Below are 26,669 nucleotides of genomic sequence, written 5' to 3'. Positions count from 1 at the left end.
ATTTAATTTGTTGAATTCTTATTTTGATTTTGTTGTGATTAATGTCAATGACTACTCGTTTGCAGGCTTTGATTTCAGTAATTATCATTCAATAAAACTATCAAAATTTGACGTTTCAAGGATTCAAATTACTTGCATAAAGTATTCCAACAGATTTTGATTTTTTAAAAATAGCCAGTATTCAGAAAATTCAATGACAATAAAACACATTTTAATAAAATAAATTTCAATGTAGATCACAGTGACTTTCAAAGTAGTTGTTCTAAAGGTTCAAATTTTTCTAGCAATGTTAGCAGTGTGCACACTGCTGATAAATTTTAAAATTTATTTTAAATTAATTTATAAATATAACACAATTTACCATCTTAACCATTTTAAAGGGTGCAGTTCAATAGTAATAGCACATTCACACTGTTGTACACCCAATCTGGAGTATTCTTTCATCTTAAAAAAATAAAAATTGTACCTATTCAGTAATAACACCTCATTTCTTCCTCCCCTAAGGCCCTGACACCAGCATTCTACTCTCCGTCTCCATGAATTTGACTACTCTAGGTGCTTCATATAAGTGGAATCATACACATACAGTATTTGTCTTTTTTTTTTTAATCACTGGCTTTTTCACTTAGCATAATTTAATCACAGGTCATCTGTGTTGACGTATCAGAACTTCCTTCCTTTGTAAGGCCGAATAATATTACCACTGACAAGCACGCTTTCCTTGACCAAACTTTAGTCAGGCTCCTCTGAGCCCTCTTGTCAACTAGGCCTCAGCCTCAGCCCCTGTCCTCGCTGGTCCTACATAGCCCAGTCTTGGCAAGAATCCTGCTAAGTCAGTATGGAGAGAATCCCCTACCCTTGATATCTGATTACTCTTGATATCTGATTAAGCTCCTCATCCGCCACCTTGAAATCTAAGTCCTTGGCCTGCCTTCAGCATAAATCCTATTAAGCTTAAATTGGTTTAGCTATTTTAATTATTGCTCAATTGAATTTATTCATTCAGAAATACAATGACAGCATCTCCAAGCATGGGTCAGCAAGCTAAAGTCTTTCTTCACCATGTTTTTGTTTTAAAAAGGATTTTCATGCAAATGAGAACAAAAATCCTCTCAGTTCCAAGTCAATCAATTTAAGTGCATTATTTTAGAATAAATTTATGCAAAAACCTAAAGAAGCCAAATTCCAGATTGAGGTTCAAGACTTCCTAGGATTTTATAACAAAATTAATTTTGTTTTCAACTCTTCTTCCACATGTAAAGTCTAAAATGTTGACAAGTTAGAGATTAGGAGGAAATTTTAGAGAAAGCCATCGTGGTTCTATGAGTAATACTAGTTCTGAGAAGTAAAGGGTAAGAGCTCCTTCCCCTCACCTCAAACCTGGGGAAAGAGGCTTCAGATACACATCAAAAGTGCTTCTTTTATGTGACAGACACTTGGGAAGCAAAGCAGATTCACTTTGTTTCTTGCCTGAATAATCCAACAAGGGAGAGGCTCAACCTAGGCCACTTGAAATAGCACCATAGCAACAGCAGTTCCAGAATTAATTGCATCACCTATTAAGATAAACCCAAATAGGCTGGTTCCTATGAATTACTACAGAGGGTCCACAATTTGTCATCATTCAAGTTATGATTTTTATCTTTACAATAGTGCCAAAGCCATATGCATTCAGTAGAAACCGTATCCTGAAATGTGAGTTTTTCCCGGACTAGCAATATGTAGAATGACAGTCTCTTCTAATGCTGGACAGCGGCATTGAGCTTCAGCTCCCAGCCTGCCGGTGATGATGAGGGTAAACAACCCACACTCTACAGTGTATAACTGACCCTTGAACAATGCAGGGCTTAGGGCCCTCACATTTGTACAGCTGAAAATCTTAGTATACATATTGACTTCCCCCAAACCTAATTTCTAAGAGCCTGCAGATGACCCGAAGTGTTACTGATAACATAAACAGTCAATTAAATGTTTTATGTAATAAATGCATTATATATTATATTCTTACAGTAAAGTAAGCTAGAGAAAAGACAATGTTTTTAAGAAAATCATAAGGAAGAGAAAATACATTTATATTTACTGAAAAAAATCTACACTAAGTGGACCCACACAGTTCAAATCCATGTTGTTCAAGGCTAAGCTACAATGTTCAGTAGGTTAGGTGTATTAAACGCATTTTCAACTTAGAATATTTTCAATTTACAATGGGATTATCGAGATGTAACCCCATCATATGTCCAGAAGCATCAGTAGTAGACTGTGTATGAGAGAATGAAATAAAATGAGAGAATTTCAGTCTCCCATGCATGGACAAGCAAGGGACCTTGGAAGTTCCCTTGAAACCGAGAACTGTACTTACTTTCACCTACAAGCTTAAGAATAAGTCAGAATTAACCGAACAATAACACCAACACACTGTCTATCTAGAATTAGAGTTCCCAGTGATGGGAAAGGATCTTATAAAAATGCAGAGAACTTCTCATTGAGTGAATGAGTCAACATCAAACATGATCCAGAGAGCATCAAACCAGTTCATCATTCACCTTTTTTGGAATACAAGAATTTTCCAACTACTTCTCTCTCTCTGTCCTTCACTGCCATTTTTTTTTTTTTTTTTTCAATTTCCACTGGTCAAAAAGTTATTAACAAGACAAGAGGAAGAACAGAAGTGGTCGTAGCGGATAGAGAGGATCAATCCATGAAGCCTTGCCTGTATCCCTACAAGTAATCAGCTTGAAACAGGTTCTAGCTAAGAAATGGGTGGGAAAACTGGCCCTCAAGTCTCTAAGATTGTGCTATTACACCATGCTTACACAAATTAATGGCTGAATTGAGACTCTTCTGTAGAATTACACAGACCTTGTTATTATCTAAGTGTGAGCAGAAGATTCATGGGCCTTGACCTAGTTTTCTGATTCAGGTAGACAGAAAGAATGAGTCCTATCATAGGGGTTAGAGTGCACAGCAGGGACTGAGGGGAACACACTTTGTTTTTGTCGTTGTTGCTAAATAAGGAGTTCTGTTAGTTTCACTTCCCATATCAGCATTCATCTGTCAAATACATGATTGCTAGCCCTGGATGATTGGCTCAGCAGTCCTATAGTCCAGAGAGACCAGGGTTCGGTTCCCACTAAGAGCACGTATCTCAGTTGCAGTTTATCCCTGGCCCTGGTTGGGTCATGAGGGTGGCAGCCACTCGATGTGTACCTTTCACGTTGATGTTTCTCTCTCTCTCTCTCTTTCTCTCTCTCCCTCCCACTCTATCTGAACAAAAAATGAAAAACTGTCCTTGGGTGAGGATAAAAAAAAAAATACATGATTGTTAAAAATCTTTACAATTTGTATCAAGTTTCTGTCTTCTTAAAGTTATTTGAGAAACCAGAGGTTCTTGTTACTAAAAGTGATCTTAGAATCATCGATAAGATCACTTTGCTATTGTCCTTGCTTCACCTGTTTCATGTTCTGTAATCTGGCTTTGCCTCCTCTGGTCTACAGGGAATTTCACTTTTCAAGATCACTCATGGCTTCTCTTCCTAATTCTTAAGGTCTATGCAAAATGCATGAACTTTAACACAGTTAAACTCTTCCTAATTTCTTTTTAAATAGTCTTATTGATTTTTAGAGAGAGAGGAAAGGAGTGGGAGAAATACATAGAAACATCGATGTCAGAAACATCTATCAGCTGCCTCCTACACACACCCTATTGGGGATCAAGCCCACAACCCGGGCATGTGCCCAGACCAGGAATCAAACAGAGACCTCTTGGTGCATGGGTCGATGTTCAACCACTGAGCCATACTGGCTGGGCAAACTCTCCCTTTTTATGTCCCTCTTTTCTCATGACTTTTGTAACAACTCTCCAAGTTGAATTTACCTTATAAGAATTCAAGTTCTGGAGTCATATTTCCTGAATTTCAAACCCTGAACCACCTCTTATAGCTGTGGGCCTTGGGGCATCATTAAATTCTCCATAAGCCTTCATTTCCCAATATATATAAAATGAGATGATAATTATATGGAAATTGGTGCTGTGTCTATTATATAATAAGCATTCAGCTAATGTTAACGAGTCTTTACTATTTTTATTGTCAGAATCATAAGTCTCTCCTTCTAAGCCTCCATCTTGAACTCAATCTTTCATCCTAGACATCACATATTTGTATTTCCTGGAGTTATATTTTGGGGTCTCATAATTTATATGTTCAACTTATTTAATTTCTTTTATTTCCACCCATACCTACAACTACCACCTCTGTTCTTAAAATTTACAAATCTCCTTTAGGCTCACACCTCTGTTCTGAACTGTAGATCCAAATATACAACTGCTTGTTAAAATTTTCCACTTAATATCCATTACCTCTCAATATACAACATTTCTAAAATGAACTCATTAACCATTCCACCCTCTTGTCCAACACACACCCACACACACCACTTTTTTCTTTTTTAAAAAATTTTCACCTGAGGGTATTTTTCTATTTTATCTTCAGATAGAGTAGGAGGGAGGGAGAGAAAGAAACAGCAAGGTGAGAGGGACACATCGACTGGCTGCCTCCCACTTGACCCTGACCTGGGCTGGGGACGAACTGCAACCGAGGTACGTGCCCTTGACCGGAACTGAACCTGCGACACTTTGGTCAGTGGTTCATGCTCTAACCATTGAGAAAAACCGGCCAGGGCCCACGCACAGCTCTTTTTAGCCCTTCATTTCCTAGGTAGTTATTGACACTGCATACATTCTAGCCAGTCACTTAAACCAGAAACTAATGAGTTGTCCCAGATTCCTTTGTCTCCCTCATTTCCCATTTCAATTTGTCACTAAATACTATAAAATTTGCCTCCCAAATATTTCTAAATCAGTTAACACCTCTCCCTTGCTTGTCTCATATGAGGAATAAAATAAAGGTTTCTGGCCAAAGCACATTTATGGTTTAACTATTGTCCATTTCTTCTCAGCCTCCTCTCTCTTTGTCCCTGAGTGTCAACCACATCAATGATGATGAGTTTCCTGCATGCACCAGAGGTCCTCTGGCTTTCTTGGCTCAGAATATCGTATTCTCTCTGCCTGGGCTATGACCACATCACTTTGTATGTGACCTAGTGTAAGAACAAACAAGCTGAGTACCCACTGACCACATGAGCCTATTCTGCCCCCTAAACAACTATAGTATATAAATTTCATCATCATTCTTTTTTTGAGAGAAAAGAAGTTCAGAGAAGTCAAGTAACTTATACCTGGCCCCTCAGCTGGAAATTGTCAGAGACATGTTTGAAATTGTTTAGGGCCTAAGTAAATGCTTGTTAGTTGTTGAATCTTATGACAAGAAGTATTCTTCTTAGAAGGATATCAAAATGAAAAATTGAATATTTTAGTGACTTATCCAAGATCCTCTAGTTGGTTCATAATAAAGCAGAGAAGTAAACCTAGACTTAAATCTTTGTTATACTTGGTTGTCTTTTCCAAGTTTTTAGACAAAACAAGAAATAAATAATTCTGGTACAAACTGACCACAGAGTTATTCAAAATAGTTCCCCTCACCACTCTGTACTTTCCCCTTTCTCTTCCTTTTAGGGATGGGCTTTTCCAAGATCTGGATGAAACATTATATCCTCTATCAGAACTTCCTCTATCAGAACTTTCTGACCTTCCGGTTAATGATGATTTGTTCCTTCTCTAAAATCCTCTATTTCCAAACCACATCATCTGAGTTAGAACTTTATCCTATGTGACTTGTACTGTTTATTTTTTACGTATGTATTTATTTATTTTCATCCTCACCTGAGGATATGTTTATTTATTTTAGAAAGAGGAAGGGAGAGAGAGAAACATCTATTGGTTGCCTTCCATATGTGCCCCAACTGGGGGTCAAACCTGAAACCTAGGTATGTGCCCTGACTGGGAATTGAACCCCCAACCTTTTGCTATATGGGACGATATTCCAACCAACTGAGCCACCAGAACAGGGTACATTTTTTATTTTTTAAATCACCTTTATATTAATTGTTTTTATTAAGGTATATATTATGGTGTAAAATTCATACTTTTTTATGTATAGTTTTCTGGGTTTTGCAAATATATTGTCACATAATAACCACCAAAATGAAGACAGAAAATTTCATTAGCTCACAAAATCATTTCATTTTATTATGTGGTCATCTTTCCCTCTTACCCCCACCTCTGACAAGCATTGATCCATTTTCTGGATCAATGGTTTATATTTCCTAGGATGTCATATACAGGGAAGCATTCTGTGTGTGGCCTTTGGGGGCTGGCTTCTTGCATTTACCGGAATGCATTTGAGATTCATCCACATTGCGTAGTATCAGTAATTGATTCTTTTCTGTTGCTGAATAGTATTCCATAGCATGGTGTGTCTTAGTTTGTTTCCCCATTGACCTGTTAATGAATATTTCATTTATTTTCAGTGATTATGAGTAGAGTGGCAAATATCTGCACATGATTTTTGCATTAAAATGTCTCATTTCACTCAGTTAAATCCTCAATAGTGGGTCTGATGGCAAGTAAATATTCAACTTTATGAGAAAGTACCGACCTATTTTTCCACAATTAAGGTACCATTTTGCATTCTCAACAGCAAATTATGAGAGTCCCAGTTGCTCTGCACCCTCACAATCACTCTGTATTGCCAGTTATTAAAACCTTTGCCATGCTAGAAATAGTATCTCATCATGGGCTTAATTTGTACTTCCCTGATGACCAATAATGGTTAGCTTCTTTACATGAGCTTACTTGGCATCCACGTATCTTCCTTGGTAAATTATCAGTTCAAATATTATTTTAAAAACATATTTCAATTATTATTATTATTATTATTATTATTATTTTTAACCATTGAGTTCTAGGTGTTCTTTATTTCTTCTGGATACAAATTACCTATCAGATACGTGATATAAAATATTTTCTTTTTGTCTATGTATGGCTTATATTTTTATTTTCTTAAGAGTACCTTTCAGAGAACAGGAATTTTCTAAAAATTTTATACTTTTAAATGTTATCTTTTGGTGCATGACCCATTTTAAGTTTAAGAACCAAAGTTTTGTTTTGCTTGTTTGCTTGCTTATTTGTTTGCTGCATACTGATGTCTAATTATTCTGGCATCATTGGTTGGAAAGATAATCAATTCAATCATTGAATTATCTTTAGTTCTTTGTTATAAATCAATTGATCTTATGCCTTGAGTCTACTTCTGGACTCTCTATTCTGTTACTTTGGTCTATGTATCTACAATTTCACCGATACCACAGTACTTTAAATACTGTAGCTATATAAATCTTACAATTACATCATTAAATATTCTGTCATTTTCTAAAAATACTTAGTTATTCTAGTTTCATTGCATTTCCATATACACTTTAAAATCAGAATGTTGATTTTTACAAAGATTTTCTGCTAGAATTTTACCTTAGATTACATTGAAGCTAATCATCAATTTGGAGATCATTTACATAAACATTAAGTGTTCTTAATCCATGAATACAATACATATCCTTTTATTAAACATTTTATTCATGTGTTCTATAGTGTTCAGTAAAAAGTGTGCACATTTTTGTTATATGTATTTCTTATTATTGCATGCTTTAGTGCTATTATAGATAATGTTTTTAAATTTGAAAATAATTAATTTTTATATATAGAAATGTGATTAATTTTCTAATTAAAATATAGTTGACACAGAATAGCATATTAGTCTCAGGTGTACAACACAGTAATTTGACATTTGTATAGCTTATGAAGCAATCACCACAATACGTTTAGTAATGATCTGAAGTGTGATTAATTTCTGTAGATTACTTTATATCCTTTATCCTCGCTAAATTCACTTATTAGTTCCAGTAGGTTGTTTGCAGATTCTGTGGTATTTTATAAATATATAATTATGTTGTCTGAAAATAGACAGTTTTATTTCTTCCACTCCTATTGATATGAATTTATTTATTTTTCTTAGTTCAGTGCACTGATTAGAACCTATGGTGTTCTTAGGAGAGGTGAGAGTGAACATACTTGCCTTGTTCTCTGACTTAGTGGGAAAGCATCCAGTTTTCCAACATTAAGAAGTTAGTTATAATTTTCTTTTTGTAGATACACACACACACACACACACACCCCTATACATTTAACATATATATATTATGTATATATAATATATAAATATATATATTTCATTGTAACAATTAAATTCTGAACCTGGAAAGATTTGCCATGGGGTATCCTATTCTGTTCAACATTTGAATCACTGACTAAGACACAGTAAGAAAGTACAAGCCCACCAGCATGCTAATCACTAGTAACCATATTCAAAATGATGTTAAAGTGATGGACACAGGTTATATAAGGCCCTATATTAGGGTCAAAAGCACATAACACAAGCATAAGATTTTTTTTAAGAAAATAAACTGTCTTGGGGTGTTCCTTTCATGGTAAACCTAATATTCAGAAATCTGTTATAAATTCCAACTTAAGGGTTTGATACTTTTATGTTGCATTAAAGTATGGAAGTCTAAAATATAAGAAGTGGTACTCAAAATGCATCTCTTCCATTCAGAGTACAATTAATACATATATTTGCATTTTAGACATATACACACATTTGTACACTAAGAATTTAAACTTTGTTTTTATAACAATGAAATTGTACATCTTATCAATTAAAACATAATAAAACAATCATTAAAATTAAATTAGCACAACATTGTACATAATTTACATAAAATGTAATACAATTAAAAACTGAATAATATTCAGAGGAGAGTAACCAGGAAATTAAAGTAAAGAGAAATAATCGATAGAAACTAGGAGCCCTGGCCGGTTTGGCTCAGCAGTTAGAACGTCGACCTTCGGTCCAGAGACACCCGGGTTTGGTTCCCGCTAAGGGCATGTACCTCGGTTGCAGTTTGTCCCCGGCCCTGGTTGGGTCATGCGGGTGGCAGCCACTCAATGTGTCCCTTTCACATCGATGTCTCTCTCTCTCACTCCCTCACTCCCACTCTATCTGAACAAAAAATGAAAAAATGTCCTTGGGTGAGGATAAAAAAAAAAAAAAAGGAAACAAACTAGGAGACTAGGTGATACTTTTCAATACTAAATCATCTTTAGTTTGAAAGTGGATTGCATTTGTTCTAACTATTAAAGGTCAGAAAGCCTCTACGTAGGCCAGTGTTCTCTCCAGAAGGAGTGAATTCCGTACCACTGGTGTTGGTTATGCTCAGAACGCATGGACACTCCCCAAAGATGACGCAGGCAGGACTCAAGCATAGAAGTGAAAACCTGGAGGCCGTGAGAACAAACAATCACGTAAATGACCCACTGGTCTTGGAGCCGTATGGGAACCCTCACATGGAAATCTTCAACCGTGATGTAATCTCTGTTCAAATCAATTTAATTGAGCAACAGCATTGTCTAGAAGCTGCAAAAGCTGCATTTTGAACTCTGCTTCTCCACCTAGAGGTTATAGTTCCTGAAACAGACAACAAAATTGAAATGGGTGTGATGTGTTCTCTTGATTTCCCTAGCAACCATGAGCTCAGTACCCTTTCAAAGGTAACGATTATACGTATATTCACCAATGGGAAGGTCAGCATTACCTTAAGGCTCTTCTGGGTCAAAAATGCCCCAGAAGTTGTGAATTTGTTCCAGAGTTATATGAGAGTAAGGACCAGGAGAAAGGGTTTAGAAAGAGGCTTGGGTAAAATCAACCAGAGAAAATGGGAGGCCCTCCAGCTACACTGAGCATTGTCACCATAGCTAGCCCATATCTGAGCTTTGTAGGAAATCATAGCCCAGAACCCTTCTTGCTTTCTTTTCTCTTAGACTTGAGCCCATGCTGCAAGTAAAGTGCTTTAATAGATAGAAGCCAGATAGAGAGCTTAAGAGAGTCATTCTTTTATGAGAATTTGGACTATAATAAAAAATAACAAAATAAAAATAAAATAAAAAAAACAGTGGCATGTGTGCTGAGAGACAGGATTCAAGCACAGAATTCTCAATTCATCGACTGTCTTGGAGTTCTATGGAGAACCATAATTCCTGGTCACACATGTCAGAAACTAACATTGAACAAAGCACCATCTACCAACTATCTTGGGGCTCTGTCAGGGTCTATTGCTTTCCTACCTCTGCCATTTTAAATCTATGTTATCCACCCCGAAGGACTTTCCTTGGCCTGGTCATGTAGTGTTTGGGGCCAGCATTGTTTGGCCTTATAACTCTTATTCCCCCTTAAAGTTGAAATCTTTCGAAGTTGCCCCTGTCCTTAGAGATGTGAAAGAATGTACTGGAGCTTTACAATAACCCAGGTTTCCATGACTCTGGCTGATGCACACAAACAGAGAATGGGAAAAGAGGAAGGGGAAATGTTCTGTCATGTTATATTTCACAAAGTGTCCTTTCTCCTCTTGGTTAGTAGGGAAATAGATACTTTATAAATCTTCAGACTTGCTGTAGGCTTCATGTTTAATGGGGTAAAGGATATTCAGTAGGTTTTCAAAGTATTGCACAGCTGGAATAAAATTACCGTGTTTTAGTGATTTGCATGCTCCATATGCAATTGGTGATATTTGTACTGGTATTTAAACAATGCACTTCGGCATAAGGCTTGAAACACAGATAGACACACTCACTGGTTTCAAGTGTTCCCTGGTCCTTACAGTGATCTTCATAAGCCTATTAAACAAGCTGGAAATCCTATTTGACTGAATTATCTCATTTTAGCAAAGACAGCATCACACCACTCTTTAGCCCTATTTTAGAGGCTTTGATGCAATTTCTTTATCTTTCTTCTCTTCTCTATATATGTGAAAAATGGAAAACTTCAAATGGGATTTAATCTCTCTTAAAATCAATTTAATTGAGCAAACATCATTATGCTAGATGTTGTAGCATTTTGAACCCTGCTTTCAAAGAAATCATACTATTTTAGAGAAGAAAATAAACAAATGATTATTACAAGTTGACAAGTGGCCACACAGTGGGCTGTCTGCAGAGTCATGGAAAATTTCACAGAGGAATTATACCTGAGTCGGATTTTGAAGGATGAATGGAAATTCCACACCATCAGGTTTCCACAGGTAGCTCAACGCGGCTGTCAATAACTGAAACATTGCTTAGAGAGGATGAGATGGGAAATTGTTGGAGAGAAAACTGGACAGATGGATGAGGGAGAGATCAGGAAGGCCTAATATGTAATAATAAGAAGCTTGGACTTCACTCTGTAGAGAATTGAAGGCCTTTGTCCAATTTTAATCAGAAGAACAATTTGATCAGATTTTATTTTTTTTTAAAGTTACACGGATGCTAGATTAAATTGAGATAAGACTGGAGACTGGGAAAATCCCTCAAGATACCACTGAATATCCTGGCAAAAGTAATCAGGTTTGAATTAAAGTAGGGGTTGGAAATATAGGGGTAAACTAAAGAGATCATTGGAGGGTAGAATCTACAAGAACAATCAACAACTGATTGGAAATTGTGGCAGAAGGTAAGAGCGCTTGGGGAAGGAGCAGACATGTAAAAGAAGGAATCTAGGATAATTTCAAGATTTCAGAGAACTCCATCTTTATTATTCTCCCTAAAATCATTGTGCCTTAGGGCCTTGCTACTCAAAAAGGGTAGTCCACATATTTACTTGAAGAATTGGCATCACTAGGAAGTATCCTGAAAATGCAAACACTATGTTCCTTTGCATAACTTCTGGTGTCAAAGTTTGGGAATTGTGCCCTCCAGTTCATCTGTAGGCATGCTAAAATTTGAGAAGCACTGTTGTGTGTGTTTAAACTAATATTTGATACATGTCTCCCATAAGAATTCTTCCTTTTCTTTCAGCCATCTCTGACTTCTCTAGTTCTGTTCCTGCTTGAAGTCTAAACAGAAGTAGCGTATCAAAGTGGTGTCAAAATTTGGAAGTGAGCAACCTTTTTCCAACACTAAATTTGAGGCTCATTCCATATGGCCACGGCAGTTTAGGGATAGTATTAAGATGTTTCACAATCCACTGAGTGCGTTTCCAATGTGGTATGTGCCTGCTTGTTATTGCATTAGACTAAACCACTTACAAAGAATGGACACCACAGTCCTTGCACTTGTGTCTATTTTCTCTCCACGGTTCTCATTTCGATATTCCCAATGACAGCAGAGTCCTACTGTGATACCCTTTATCATCAATACCTCTTTTATAAACGGTGCAGAAAAGAGAAGCTGAACTCACAATGCAATGGTGAAAGGGTGGAAAACCTTGTTACTAATTAGGCTCTTGAGTTTGAAAAACTCCATTGTTTTCATAAGAGGAAATACTTCAGCCTGAGCATCAGGAAAAAGAGATGGTGTATAAAACGGAGAACAGGAGATTGACAGACTAAAGAGAATGTCCAATTTGTTGTGTTTTTGAATAGAGGTTTTCAGGGTTCCGCCTTGAATTGTTTCACATTATCTACCATTCTTTCCCTCTTTTTCTCACCCACAATTGCCATGTTTGGAGTTGTAACTTTCTCCATTCATGCCCTTCCCCTCAGTTTATTAATCTCTCTCTGTTTTGAATGAGATAAACATTTAAAGGACGATGCTACTTTCTTCCTTTTCAAAGACACATCCTAGTAAAATGAAAATGAAGATACCTTGAGAAATAAAGGGAACAAAGGAAGGCAGCGAGGAAAGCCACACTCAGAAAAAAGATAATAAAATCCCCTTGCTGTGCTCTTACACAAATTAGCAGGAGCGAGGTTGTGCTGAGAACGCAACAGACAATAAAGGCAGAGCGATAGCCTCCACTTAGGATTTCTGCAAGAAGAAAAAAACTGTACCCTTTCTGCTCCTATGAAGGACCACCCAGGAGGGATAAGAAGAGATGGGGCCCTTCCCTTCTTTCACCAGAAAGAAAGATTCATTGCAAAAATATTGTACAAATTATGTAATGGTAATATGCTGAGCCTGTTTCTAAACACATAATGTGGACCTTCTTCATTCAAGTGAGTTCTGTCTGTATCATATTGGGTCCTGGGAATGTAAACTTACCCCAAAGATGCTGCCAATGACTGACACAGCTTGGGACATCTTCTCGGAGGATTATTTTCAGGATACTATTTTCTTTGTCTTGTCCTGCAGTGTTTCAGTTGGTTGGTTGGTTTGTGTGGCAGGCTATATTTATTTTGTTTGTTTTATTCTTAAAACTGGCCATTATAGTAATGTGTGATGCAGAGCCTGTGGTTGAGTTCCGAGCATCTGGTCATGGGAGGGCCCTTTGAAAACCAATCCTTGATTGTCTGGCACTCACACAGACACAGAAAGTCAGGACTGAACTCACCAAAGACTTTTGTGACTTGGCTTTTGGTATTTCAGTGCCAACTCCAGAGGTTTTTGTTTTTGTTTTTGTTTTGTGGACTATGTAGTTCCAGTCTTCCCTTCCTTTCCAGGTATCTCAAATGCTGGCTAATCAACCCTGAGTTTTATGCACCTTTGGTTTTTAACCAGGGATAGGCAGGATACTTGTAACTACTTCCAAGTAAACAGGCCCGAGCTGTTTGGCAGCATCATATTTCTGATTCACTATTGTTTTTTTGTTTGTATTTTTAATCCATCCCTATTGCTTTTGCAGTCACTGAAGATCTGTCCCAAATTCCAGAAACAGGCTGATCATCATTCCTCAATTTCAGTGGTAGAGTATGTTTATCCTTCCCTCATTTTTTATAATTATTGGAGGTAGATAAAAGTTCTGTACATTCAGATTTTTTTTAAATTTCCTTATGCTCATGTGTATTTGGTACCTTCTGTTATTTTTATAAAATAGACCACACTAAATATTGTTCTGAATCTTCCTTGTAGCTAAGCAAAATAAGTAGGTGTGACAGAAGTACCTTAATTTTTTTTTTCTTTTGTTTGGTCCTTTGGTTGTGACAGCAAGCTCACTAAAGAATAGGGTATTTCCATAGGCTGGGGACCACCCTGGAGGTTTGCATATGTGAACAGAAAGGCTGTCTCACCTGTGGTTCTTCTGCTCAGTCTCACTAGAGTGGAAGGGGTGACTGGGCTGCATCCTCCACTGGGGAGGGGCATGCAGATCCCCAACTTCACCACCCGGGGAAGAGAACAAACACTCCTGTGAGCCCGAATAGGGTTTAGAAGGACAACTTGGCTGTTCATCTGATAGGCAAATGAGGACACTCTCAGAAGTCAAAACTATATGGAGAAATTTACCAACATGAATGTTCAGAGAAACAGTAGAAGGTGTTGGAATGCAGTATGTGAGTGACACGGATATGTGTGCAGAATGCAACACACAGATTCAAAGTGCTGGTGCAGACTGAAGACCTATTCCGAGGTTTCTCAAAGCATAGTCTGTGTTCAGACACCATGAACAGACTGATGGAATAGAGTAAATAATATTGTAATAACCAGATGGGTACTAGAAATATCAAGGGGGAACACTTTGTAAAATATATGATTGTCTAACCACTAGGCTGTACACCTGAAACTAATCCAAAATAATATTGAATGCAAAGTGTAATTAAAAAATAAAATTTAAAGTTATGTTTAAAAAAAAAAAGGTCTGTAGATTAATTTATCAGAATTACCTAGACTAATAGCTAAAAATGTAAATCCCCAGCTCCGCCCTAGACTAACTAAATCAAGATTCCCCTACTAATGCACCTTCTTTGGAGCCATTCTAATGACTTTGAAGCATACAAATTTGAAAAACAGTATATTATCCATCTCAGTGTTTTAAAAGGCAAAATAGGTCAATATATTGTTTTCCAAATTACTTTATAAATTGGATAAGCATTATCCTATCTTTTATATAATATATTTTATAAGCAGATCAAATATCAGACTATTGAGAAACTACAAAAATAGTATATGTATATCTGTGTGTATATAGTTCTTAAAAATACATTCTTAGAACTGTTTATAAATGAACAATTCTATTTTTTTTTTTTGAGAAACCTTGTTTCAGATTAATAGATCAGTGGAATTCCGCAGCTATTAAAATAGAGTCAATTCTTGGTCATTATCAATTAGACTTTCATGCCTTAGATTAAAAACCTTTTCCCAGGCAATATCCCCAAGTTTAGTAATTTTTTAAAAATATAAAATCCCTCTCTAATAGATATTGATTTTTCCATACCATTATTTAGACCAAACCATTATTATATGATACCTGAAAAGCTTTTAAGATCTTTATAGAGTCTCCAAAATTTCACAGCATTTCATCATTTCAACAAATTTGTAATAGCCAACCTAATAAAGCAGGAAACCTGTATGGGGTATAACAATAGGAGTGAAGGAAGAAAAAGTGTTCTCATTTGTAGATGCTATCTATGATTGTAAACCTAAAAAACTCAGAAAACACCACTGAAAAGTTATTACAACTAATAATTGAAGTCAGTAAGTTACCCAATTACAAAGTAAATATACGGAGCAATCTATTGCTCTCCTACACAACAGGAAAAGAAGTTATGAGAAATAATGAAAAGTATATTGTTCACAAAGTCATCATCTTTCCGGTGCCTGAGCAGGGCTAAGAACCTGCAGAAGGCCAGTGGTCCATTCCCCATCCCACGAGGAAGGGTAATATAGCAGTAGTGAAGACATACTTCTTGCATTTAAATTTCAACTAGCTCTGTAATAAATAAACCCATGCCTTAGTTTCCTGATCTCAAATTTAACAAATTTAAAAAATACTTCATAGAGTTATTGTGAGGACTATACAGGTTTCATACGAACCAATATGTTGTGACTGTGACTATATTACAGGCTAGGACTATATGACTATGTCTACAATATGACTATAGGGTAGTTCACTTGCAACAGTGTCTGGCACAAATGGAAAACACTGAGTAAATCTTCACTGTGATTATGTGGCACATGAAATGACACAGTCCTGTGCTGACAGCTGGTTATACAGTGTACTTGAGAAATTTCAGGATTAAACCTAATGACCTAAGATTCCTTTCAACCTTGAGTCTATGGTTCATTGAAATTATAACTTGGTGTTTTTATTTCTCATCTCCTCTATGACTTTTGGTAATTTGAAGACTGGAGGTTTGATATACATTTGTTCATGTTATCTTGTCTAAGACAAATTGAATCTTAAAAGAGGGAAGGGCAGTTTTAGGTAAAAATGATCAAAATATTAATTTACGTCCTTTTGTCCTACAAAATGAACTAAAACTTACAAAGGGAATGGTTGACAGAGAAGAATAGAAGAAGAGCTGGAGAACTATGCTGTTGAAAATTTGGGATGAGCCCACCTGGTTTAGAAGGAATTTAGAAAGTCAGTGTGGATAAATGTAAATAAAGTTGCCCTAGAACAGTGGTTCTCAATTTTTCTAATGCCTCGACCCTTTAATAGAGTTCCTGATGTTGTGGTGACCCCCAACCATAAAATTACTTTTGTTGCTACTTCATAACTGTAATTTTACTACTGTTATGTCTTAGGGAACCCTTGTGAAAGGGTCGTTTGACCCCCAAAGGGGTCGCAACCCACAGGTTGAGAACCACTGCTCTAGAGCAAATTACTAATATTATAATCTAAGCTCCTACATTTCCCATCTGGAAGAATTGGGTAGATCACACTTAAATCCTTAGCCTCAGTTTCTTTATGTCTAAAATAATAGTCAAATAGAAATCTAATTTATAAGAGATTTATAATAAATCTATTTATAAATCTAATTTCTGAAATGCAATGCCTTCATGGATGTCATTAGACCTGACATTATACTATCACAAATTATTTTTTTGGGGGGGAAGCAATCTCCACCAGGCATCATCAGCTATTAAGTCGCTGTCCCCTTGATAAAAGGAAATTCAAGCACCATGTGAGCTCAGATTACTTGCAGTGTGAAAGTGACCAAGTGGCCCAAATGTGAAATGGAGAGGACGAAAGGTCTCCTGAGCCAATTCACAAGTCACCCAGGACCCACCTGTCGGTGAAATATAGAAAAGAAGGCCAATAAATGTGGCTTAAAAATGTTGTATGATTGCCCTGGCCGGTTTGGCTCAGCGGTTAGAGCGTCGGCCTGTGGTCCGGAGAGACCCGGGTTCGGTTCCCGCTAAGGGCACGTACCTTGGTTGCAGTTTGTCCCCGGCCCTGGTTGGGTCGTGTGGGTGGCAACCACTCGATGTGTCGCTTTCACGTCGATGTTTCTCTCTCTCTTTCTCTCCCACTCACTCTATCTGAACAAAATATCGAAAAATGTCCTCGGGTGAGGATTAAAAAAAAAAAAAAAAAATGTTGTATGATTTATCAAGAAATGCATTTGAAAGCTAAAATATGTATAATAACCTCTACCCAAATGCCACTTAAATAAATTTATTCTATATGGAGATTTACTTTTCTTTATCTTGTCCTGAACTGCCAAAGAATTTCAAATCAAGGTGGCAATTTATCAATTATAAAGTCAATACTTTAGGAATTGAATTAACAAAGGGTTGGATATAAAAGATAAAAATTTCTGTGCATATTTGCTACAATAAAACAAAATAAATTAATATGTAACTATTTTTCTCAATCTATGCTTTAAAGTAGTCTGAGAGGCCCCCTTCCCAGCACCCTTCAGCCTGTATCTAATAATTCTCTCCCCAAAACCTGAAAACTCAGCATTGTTCATGTCTATCCACCAAGCCCATTGCACTGAAATTGTTACAGAGAAAAATCCTAAAATGTGCCCAAGGACTGAGGGACGTAATTGAAAATGAGTATGACCACTGTATTATTACAACAAGCATTGTAAATATGTAAAATGGTAGGTGGTCTTGTGCTTTTTATTTAATGTACTATCCTTTCTATTTAAATAAATTTTTAAAATCTGTGTTTGTCAGGGTTCTTTGGTTGCAGGCAACAGAAACTAAATCTGACTAATCAAAGTGAAAGAGAGAAAGAGAATTCAAGAAGGAGATAGCAAATGGTGCATTGAGAACCTGAAGTATCTCACAGAACGAAAAGGATGAAAAACACGTCTTAACTGAGCAGTCATTGGGTGGGGTATATTAGAAAACAATATAATTTCCCTACGTGATCTGTGAAATACATTTGAGAGCCCCATGGCTTAAGACATACTTTTCTGGGAGCTGTTGTAGCTAACAATAGTGTGGAACCTGTGTGACCCATTTACAGGGGAGGGGTGGCATCTTGATTGGTAGTCCCAGAAAGATTTTGTGGAGTGGGAAGAATAAGTTCCTCAGCGAGGAGGCAGAAGAAGGAAAATAGCATCAGGACAGGTGTGCACTAGACTTTCCACAACAGTTTTCGTGGGTTTACCAGCGGCCTCCCTTTCCCTTGTAGTCTGAAATTCCCCTTCCATCATAACGCTGTTTTAAAAGCTGAACCTCCGGGTGTGGGTTGGAATTCTGTACATAAACGAGACTCTCCAAATGCCCGGGTGGGTGCAATGGGATATCCTCTTCACAAGCTCAGACCACAGTTCAGTCCAGGTGAACAGCACTATGTTTCTATGCTCAGAATCTCTGTTCATTAAAATTTCCATAGTGAATGAATAAAATCAGACCACATGTTTCTCTCTGTGAATGGTTTGAAAAGTAGACATAAAAATTTATCTTTTTTTTTTTTCTTTCAGTTAAATGGACAGGTGTTTTTGCTATCTTCCCCAACTTTTTTTTTTTAATTACTCACCTTTTTTTTTCTTTTTCCAAATTAAAGAGAGAGAGAGAGAGAGAGAGAGAGAGAGAGAGAGACATTAGACATACACCATGTGCCAAGTTGCAAACGAAGGATCACATTAAATAAATTTCAGTAGCGACTGCTCCACAGATTTCCCTCCACTCAAAAGAATTTGTCAAAAAAAAATTAACATTTGAGATAAAATAGATTTTACTTTTATATTGTAATAATCTTTTTTCCAAGTCAAGGTATTCACTCGGAGAGCCGAAAATAATAACCTGTTCAGGCACAAGATAAGAGTTGTTGAGATTACAACCTTACCTTTCTAACACACCATCTGGGTGAGAAATATTTAGATAATTCACTGACAAATAGCTGGCTTGGATCATTTTTTCTAGTGAACTGATGAAAGTTTTGATAAAACAGGCATCATATTTTGATGCTAAGCAAACACAAGTAAATGAAGTCTTAGAATGTAGCTCCTACAATGACATGGATGCAAGGGTTTGCTGTTTGCGGGAGAATGGGGAGGGAGACAGAGAATTGAAGGTGGATGTTCTGATTCCATTCACTTTACCTCTGGAAAATGTGCTATGGAAATAAATCTTGATCAGCCCAAAGAGGACTCAAGTGGCACCTTATTAATGTTCATTAATGTCCTGAACTTCATGGTTCCTAACTGTATCTAACAGTGTCTTATGAGCTTTTGAAAGGATTAGAAACAAATCTAAGAGAATAGGGAATCACCTTGCATGTAACCATGGTGAATAAATGATGGTTGGTGTGCAACTTCCCCAGAGTAAAAGAATATTCTGCCATGGGAAGTTAAATATTTATGCTGATTTTACCTGGTACCCTAATAGAAAAGGTGAAACATCCAAGCAAAAGCAGACCTTGCCTTGGCCTATATTTCTAAGGAATGCTGTTCATTGGACCATCTTACTCCAGGCACAAGAAGTGATGACAAATAATGCTAGGGTTTAATAAGTACACATTTCTTGTCTTTACTATACCTGATTAGATTTTTGTAACTTGGAAGCACATAAAGCCTACTGAAGTATTTGCTGAGGAAGAGGTGACCCCATGTGATAGGATAGACTGCTGACCACTGATCATATAACACTTTCTGCTGCTGGTTTGGGTTCTCTGTATTTTTGTTGGTGGTGTGTGTCACCCACTGACCATGTCTGTGATGCTCACCCTGTCATCATGCCCTTGCTGTGAGTGCACTCGGGCATCGAAGCCAATGAATTAATTCACACGAGATCGCAATCCCTACATCTGCAATGAACAAAATCTCAGTTGTTGGTTTTTTTGAAGGGAATGTGTCAGTTATGTTTTAGATATTCAAACATAGTTTGGCCAGGCAACTATTAACATATTACTACTTTGAGCTGGGCTCACTCTCGTCCTATGAAAACGCAGTGAGTATAAAATTGGCTGCTCCTCAGAGGATGCTTACCCTGTGGGACATGCTATCCTGTTTTCTTCATTGTAGCTCATTCAGTCCCTGAAAACAAATCTGCGGAGCTATATGTTTTATTCACAAGTTAAAGAGGAGGAAACCGGGTTGCGTAGCGAAGTGAATGAGATGTCCCAAATCACACAGCCCATGAGAAACACATCTCGGGTTTGAACCTAGAGCCACGTAACTGCTAAGACCATGCAGCTTCTTCTCTAGCACAGGCCTCCACTGAGACCCCATCCCTGCTGCAGGACTACCTCTTAACAGCCAGACCTCTGGAATCAGATGGCTTCATTAGAATTCCAAATCTGCCACTATACTCAATTGCATGAATTAATAATAATTATTATTTAATTTACTTAACAAAATTATGAATACTGTTTATGCTAATAATTATTATTATTAGTAATAATAATAATGGGGGAATCGATGATTATTTGAGTATATGAGTAAAGCAACTTAAGAATACCTTGGTTGGCCCTGTCCAGTTTGGCTCAGCAGTTAGAGCGTCGGCCGGTGGTCCAGAGAGACCCGGGTTCAGTTCCCACTAAGGGCACATATCTCGGTTGCAGTTTGTTCTCGGCCCCAGTTGGGGTAGTGTGGGTGGCAGCCAGTCGATGTGTCTCTCTCACATGGATGTTTCTCTCTCTCTCTTCTTCCCTCTCTCCCTCTCGCTCTATCTGAAGATGAATGCAAAATGTCCTCGGGTAAGGACAAAAAAGAAAGAAAGAAAGAAAGAAAGAAAGAAAGAAAGAGAGAGAGAGAGAGAGAGAGAGAGAGAGAAAGAAAGAAAGAAAGAAAGAAAGAAAGAAAGAAAGAAAGAAAGAAAGAAAGAAAAAGAAAGAATACCTTGATTGAAAGCAAAATCAATATAAGTTTACTGTCAGTGAGGTAGCCACTCTCTAAGGGTTGTTAGGAGAAATGTTTGGACAATTTTTGTGACTTCACCAACCTTCTATCTGTAATTTTCCCAGTTCTCTTAACAGAGATCTCTTTAGTTAGAACAGCTGTGATTACCTGTATGATGTTCTGCATTTTAATTATTCTTTGCTCATTTGCCCCTGAGTTACATAGACAATTACAGTTTAAAATGTAGATCACAACAAGATTTCATTTGCATTTGAGGATATGATATTAGAGTCTAAATTGCTTAGTTGGTTCATTTATTATGTATATACATTGTGTTTTATTCATGAAAATTTGTACCGGACTCTATGTTGTGATATTAAAACCATTACACTTAACTGAAAGAAATCTGGCTGTAAAGCTACCAATGAATCTCTCTTCTGTTCTTCTCTGGGTTATACTCAATTAGGAACACAGTAATTCAAAGCAGCACTAAAATGTATTGAAACTTTATTACTGATAAAGCTGTTTGGAGAAAGGGGCAAGATCTGCTATGTCCCTCTCTGAGCTTTGGATTTCGGACCCAGAGCACCCAGAGTTGTCCACCCAGTGGCAAGGGGAGAAGCAGATCAGAAATATATAGACAAAGATGACTGTGTTCCACACCCACGTGATGGGTGTAGAAGAGAAAAGAGGTCACACATGAACACTAAGCTTTATCCCTGACCATTAAAAAGTAACCTAACAGATGTCAAGATCTCCCTAATTTTCCAGGTCTAATGCTTCTCTTCCTTAGGGCTGGTTTGGCTCAGCGGTTACAGCATTAGCCCAGGGACCAAAAAGGCACATATCTGGATTGCAGGTTCAATCCGCGGCCCTGCCTAGGGCTGTGCGGAAGACAACCAATCAATGTATCTCTCTCACATCTCTCTCTCACACACAATTCCCCCCCCCCCCCGCCTTTCATTCTATCTTTAAAAAAAAAAAAAAAAAAAGTCATTGAAAAAATATCAACTATCATCGGGTGAGGATTAACAAAAATAGAGGCTCCGGAGGGACCCTCCAGGTCCTTTCAGCCCCCTCCTACTGCCCGTGCCCTGGATCCCAGCTCTCCATGGAAGCTGCTGTGATCAGTGCCCTGAACTTGCTGTCTCTGTTTCCAGAAATCCTTTGCCAACTGGTTCTTGACATGATTCACTCCCTCCCGTCATTTTAGTCTCAGTTCAAGTGTCACCACTGCAGAAAGACCTTCCAGAACCTCCCAACTATCAGGATCCTCTCTATGATCTGTCATATAGTCCTGTTTCATTTTTTTATAGTCTCTGAAACAAGCTTATTTGTTTGCTTGTTTACTTATTTACTGAATGGTGTATCCTACTAGATCTGGGTGAACAAATGTTTTTGTGAAGAGCTAGAGAGTAACTATGTTCGGCTTCCAGGTCCATAGGGTCTCTTTACAACTTGTCCACTCTAACACTAATGCAAGAGTAGTCATTGGCAAAACAGAAATGAGTGAGCATTGTTGTGTGCTAATAAACCTTTGCTTTCAAACACAGGTAGAGGCCATATTTGAACTAAGGTCATACTTTGCTCACCCTTTTATTAGAATATTAACTCCCCCAAAGTAGAACTTACCTGTCTTGCTTATCACTCTGTCCTCTTCTCCTAGAACAATATCTGGTGAATACAGGAGATTTTAAAGAAATACTATTGCACAAATAAATGCACTCATGCTGAGTTCTTTCAAAGAATCTCATGAAAAATGGGGATTGAGGGGGTAAGGGAGTAGATTTTCCCCTAAAAAGAACTAAAATAAAATTTTATGTATTTTCTTATTTATATAATAGATAACAAATATCTGGAATTAATTTTTTTTTGTATTTTATCTTCATAGAAACCTTCTGTTATGTCTCAGCTACCAAGAAAAAAAAAAGCACTAAATCAAAAGATTTTGCTTAAAAAATTAATTTACTTTGAAAAATAAGCCAAAGTAATTTAGAGATTTTGAGAGGAATCAAATCGGATGACTAAAGTAACTGAAATTGGTTTTACAGCCATCCTTGCTGGAATGCAATTGTTGAGGAGAGCGAGGGATAATCAGGCCCCAAACCTGAATCCAGTCGCAGCTCTAACATTAATCGTTTCTGTGGCTTCAAGGTCTGGCATTTGAATCCCAAGTCTTAGTTTTCTCATCTGTTAAAAACACTTGGTTGCTTAGCAATAATAAGAGCATGTTTGTATGAGTGCCCACTACACAATTGTTTTATCATCTTGCATGTTGTCTCACAATAACTCTGTGAAGGTAGAGACTCCATTTCACAGGTGAAGAAACTGAGGCATAAAGAGCTTGAACAAATAAAAATTTGCAAAACTAAGATGATGATTTGGGTTTTGTGACTCCAGACCCATGCCCTTAACCTTGCACTTGGCTGCCTGATATCTAAGACCCCAGTGAAATGAAAAGAGTATATGAATCTGCGGTAAATGGATCTCTAACGTGTTAATGTTTTTCTTGAATTCTTTTAGGTATTCTATACCATCATTTTAATATGACTCTAAAGTTTTAAGCTGCTGGGGCAGCAACTAGCAGAAAGTAAAAACTACTGAGATACAGAGAAGTGTTATGCAGTGATTGAAAATAAAGTGTTTATTCGTGACAACAAAATTCCAATTATACTAGAATCTACTTGTTGATTTTTTTTTTAAGTTTGGGACTGGAAGAGATCTTTTGCATCTTGAGTACATTTTACAACTAAATAAAATAACTTATTCCCAAAGACCTCCCAGATGGGTGGTCCCATAATTGGAATTGGAGTTCTGATTCCTGGTCTAGTGTCCTTTCCAAAGCTAAAAGGCAACTTCCAGCTAGCAGACAGAACAACAATGAAGGAATCCACCATTCAATATGATTTTAGCATTAACAATGCTGTGTGTGTGTGTGTGTGTGTGTAAAGGAGAGAGAGAGAGAGAGAGAGAGAGAGAGAGAGAGAGAGAGAGAGAGAGAGAAGGCAAGAGCAGGGCATCTTCAGGTCGAGACTGAATTGTGTTGAGGACTGTGCTAGGCATTTTACATGAATTGTTCCATCTCCACAATCATGTTATGAATGAGTATCATTGTCATTGTAATCATTTTATCAATGAGGAAACTGAGTCAAGAGAGATTAGATAATTTGGTCAACAACACGTAGTTTGTAGCTGTACAGAAGTAATTTCAACTCAAGTAATGTGGTTCTGCAAATTATATTATTAATATCTATGCTGACATACATCCTAAAAGATGACCCTTCCCCTTAGACACCAGTGCCATTGTCTGTGGTTCTCATTGTTGGTTCTGATCAGTTTGGGTGACAGATTAATCTAGAAAAGCCTTCTCCATGGAAAGAAATACCAAGATGATGACAATTTTATTTTGTTCCCCGGAGAGGGGCCATGAACATGTTCCACAGAGTGGCTCTCCTCAGTGTGTTCAGTGATTAAATACACTTTGGGAACACAGACTTAAACCAAGGAAAACATGTTTGTTGGTTTACTTTTGTTTGCTTGTTGGATTCTCATAACCTAAATTTTCTAAATACCTTGAGAATCTGATAGAGAAGAATGTGTACACAATATTTTCTAAATGTATTTTTCTGTGGAGCACTTCCATTCTATACTTTTAAAAATATCTCTTGATACCTTCCAGAATGAATGTTCTCCATTTATTTCATCTTAGAAGTTTATTTAAAAAGTTTAGAAAGGGAGGAGCCACCAGAATGACTCCTCATTTTGCTCGATCCTGAACATTGATGCACAGGACGTGCAATTTTAATGACAGGAAAGATTTAGAACAAAAGTGCAATGGGTGAGAGGAGATAACAGAATTTTGCCTAGGCAAAGGAGGGCAGGCACAGACAGAGATGAGGAGAGCAGGGGTCATGCCCAATACCATAGCAGTGGTTCTATCGGTATTTAATGTACCACGCAGTGAACTTTTCCTAAGTGTGGTGCCACATCTCAATAGATGAATAAAATTAATTTTACTCAACTGAAGATGCTTAGTATTATGGTAGCATCTGTCATATTGGTCTTGTTGGGTCAGGAAGCTAAGAGCAGAGCAAGGAATATCTTTGCTGTGGGTTGAATTGTGTCCTTCAAAAAGATATGTTCAAATCCTAACCCCTGATACCTGTGGATATAACCTTATTTGGCAAAAAGATCTTTGATGATATGATTAAGTTAAGATGCAGTCATACTGGATTAGGGTGGGCTCTGATCCAATATGACTGGTATCCTTAGAAGAAGAGGAAAGTCTTGACACAGAGACACCAGGAGAAAGCTGTATGATCATACATACAGAAATTGGAGTGATGGTTTTACAAGTCAGAGAACTCCAAGGGTTGCCAGCAACCACTAGAAACCAGGAAGCAGCAAAGAAGGATCCTTCCCTAGAGACTTCAGAGAGAGCAAGTCTCTGCCAACTCCTTGATTTTAGACTCTTGGCCTACAGAACCGTGGGAGAATAAATGTTTGTTGTTGTAGGCCACCAAATCCATGCTGCTTTGCTTCTGAAGCCTAGCAAACTGAAACAACCTTGATTCTAATTATAGGCACAAGGGAGATCATAATTCTCAAGCTACCCCACAAATGGCCATGTATGGACTAAAGCTTTGCCTCTTGTAAATATAAGATTATAATTTCCAGACTATAAAATTATATTTTCTGCACAAGTAAATAAGTAAGTAGCAGAATAGCTATGAGGGCTGCTTAATCTCTCCCAAGTCATTGCCAAAGTTTCTAATATGTGAAAGCTTATCATAAACACACAAAAAAAGGTGGGGATCAGTGAGAAGGGGTGTGAAGTACAGCCAAATGGCGATCATATTCTGAAACAACAATAAATAACAGAAGTCAAGAAAGAATTAAGTATTATGAAGTGGGGTTCTAACTCTCTGATCTGCAGAAGGCCATGGCAAATGGAGATCAATAACTAATGGTGTCCTCATGGATATCATGTGACATATGGGGTTGATGCGTAGCAAGGATTGGCCTGATCCAGTAGAGGGTACCTATGGGCAACTAATAGGAAATATGACCATTACAGTTATTGTAGGTAGGATTCCTAGGACACCGATACTGAGACTGCAATTTTCATGAGTGAGATGCACTGGCGAATGATCTAGGGAAATACACCTGTGAGGATGAGAGATGCAAGGTTGGGCTAAGAAGGAAACTGACCACAGTGCATGCAGTTGATCGAAGATGGCCTTCAGCATTATCCTCCCTTGAGAGGAAAGGATTAGGGTCTTTATATTTCTGCCTCACTTAACCAGGTATTGAATGTGGGCTGTTTCAGTGATGGGGACATAGCTTTGGGAAGGAGGCTCTTTTTGACGGAGGGAATTTACCAAAAAGGGACACAGTTGACAGCCAATGGCTACCACCACTCCAAGCAGCTGGGGATGAGTACCTTAACCCAGCAGGTGGCATCTGGATGACACCCTTTTCTCTTTCCACAGGAAAGAACTTACAAGCAATACAAGAAAGCAAAATAATTAGAAATGAAAATTTTATATCTGAACATAATACTTATGCAAGTATGCCAATATTTGTAGATGTCACTGCAATGGAAGATTATGGCAGTGATCTTCCTGGTAGTCAGGCTAAAAAGGGAAACAGGATGTGTCCTATCATCATCCATATCAGAGAGGAAAAAGCAAACTGACTCCTCAGAGGGACTAAAACTTTCTTTAGTA

The sequence above is a fragment of the Molossus molossus genome, unplaced genomic scaffold (genome assembly GCF_014108415.1).
Source record: "Molossus molossus isolate mMolMol1 unplaced genomic scaffold, mMolMol1.p scaffold_m16_p_1, whole genome shotgun sequence".
In the NCBI taxonomy this organism is placed as follows: Eukaryota; Metazoa; Chordata; class Mammalia; order Chiroptera; family Molossidae; genus Molossus; species Molossus molossus.
This window is presented reverse-complemented; position numbering follows the sequence as displayed.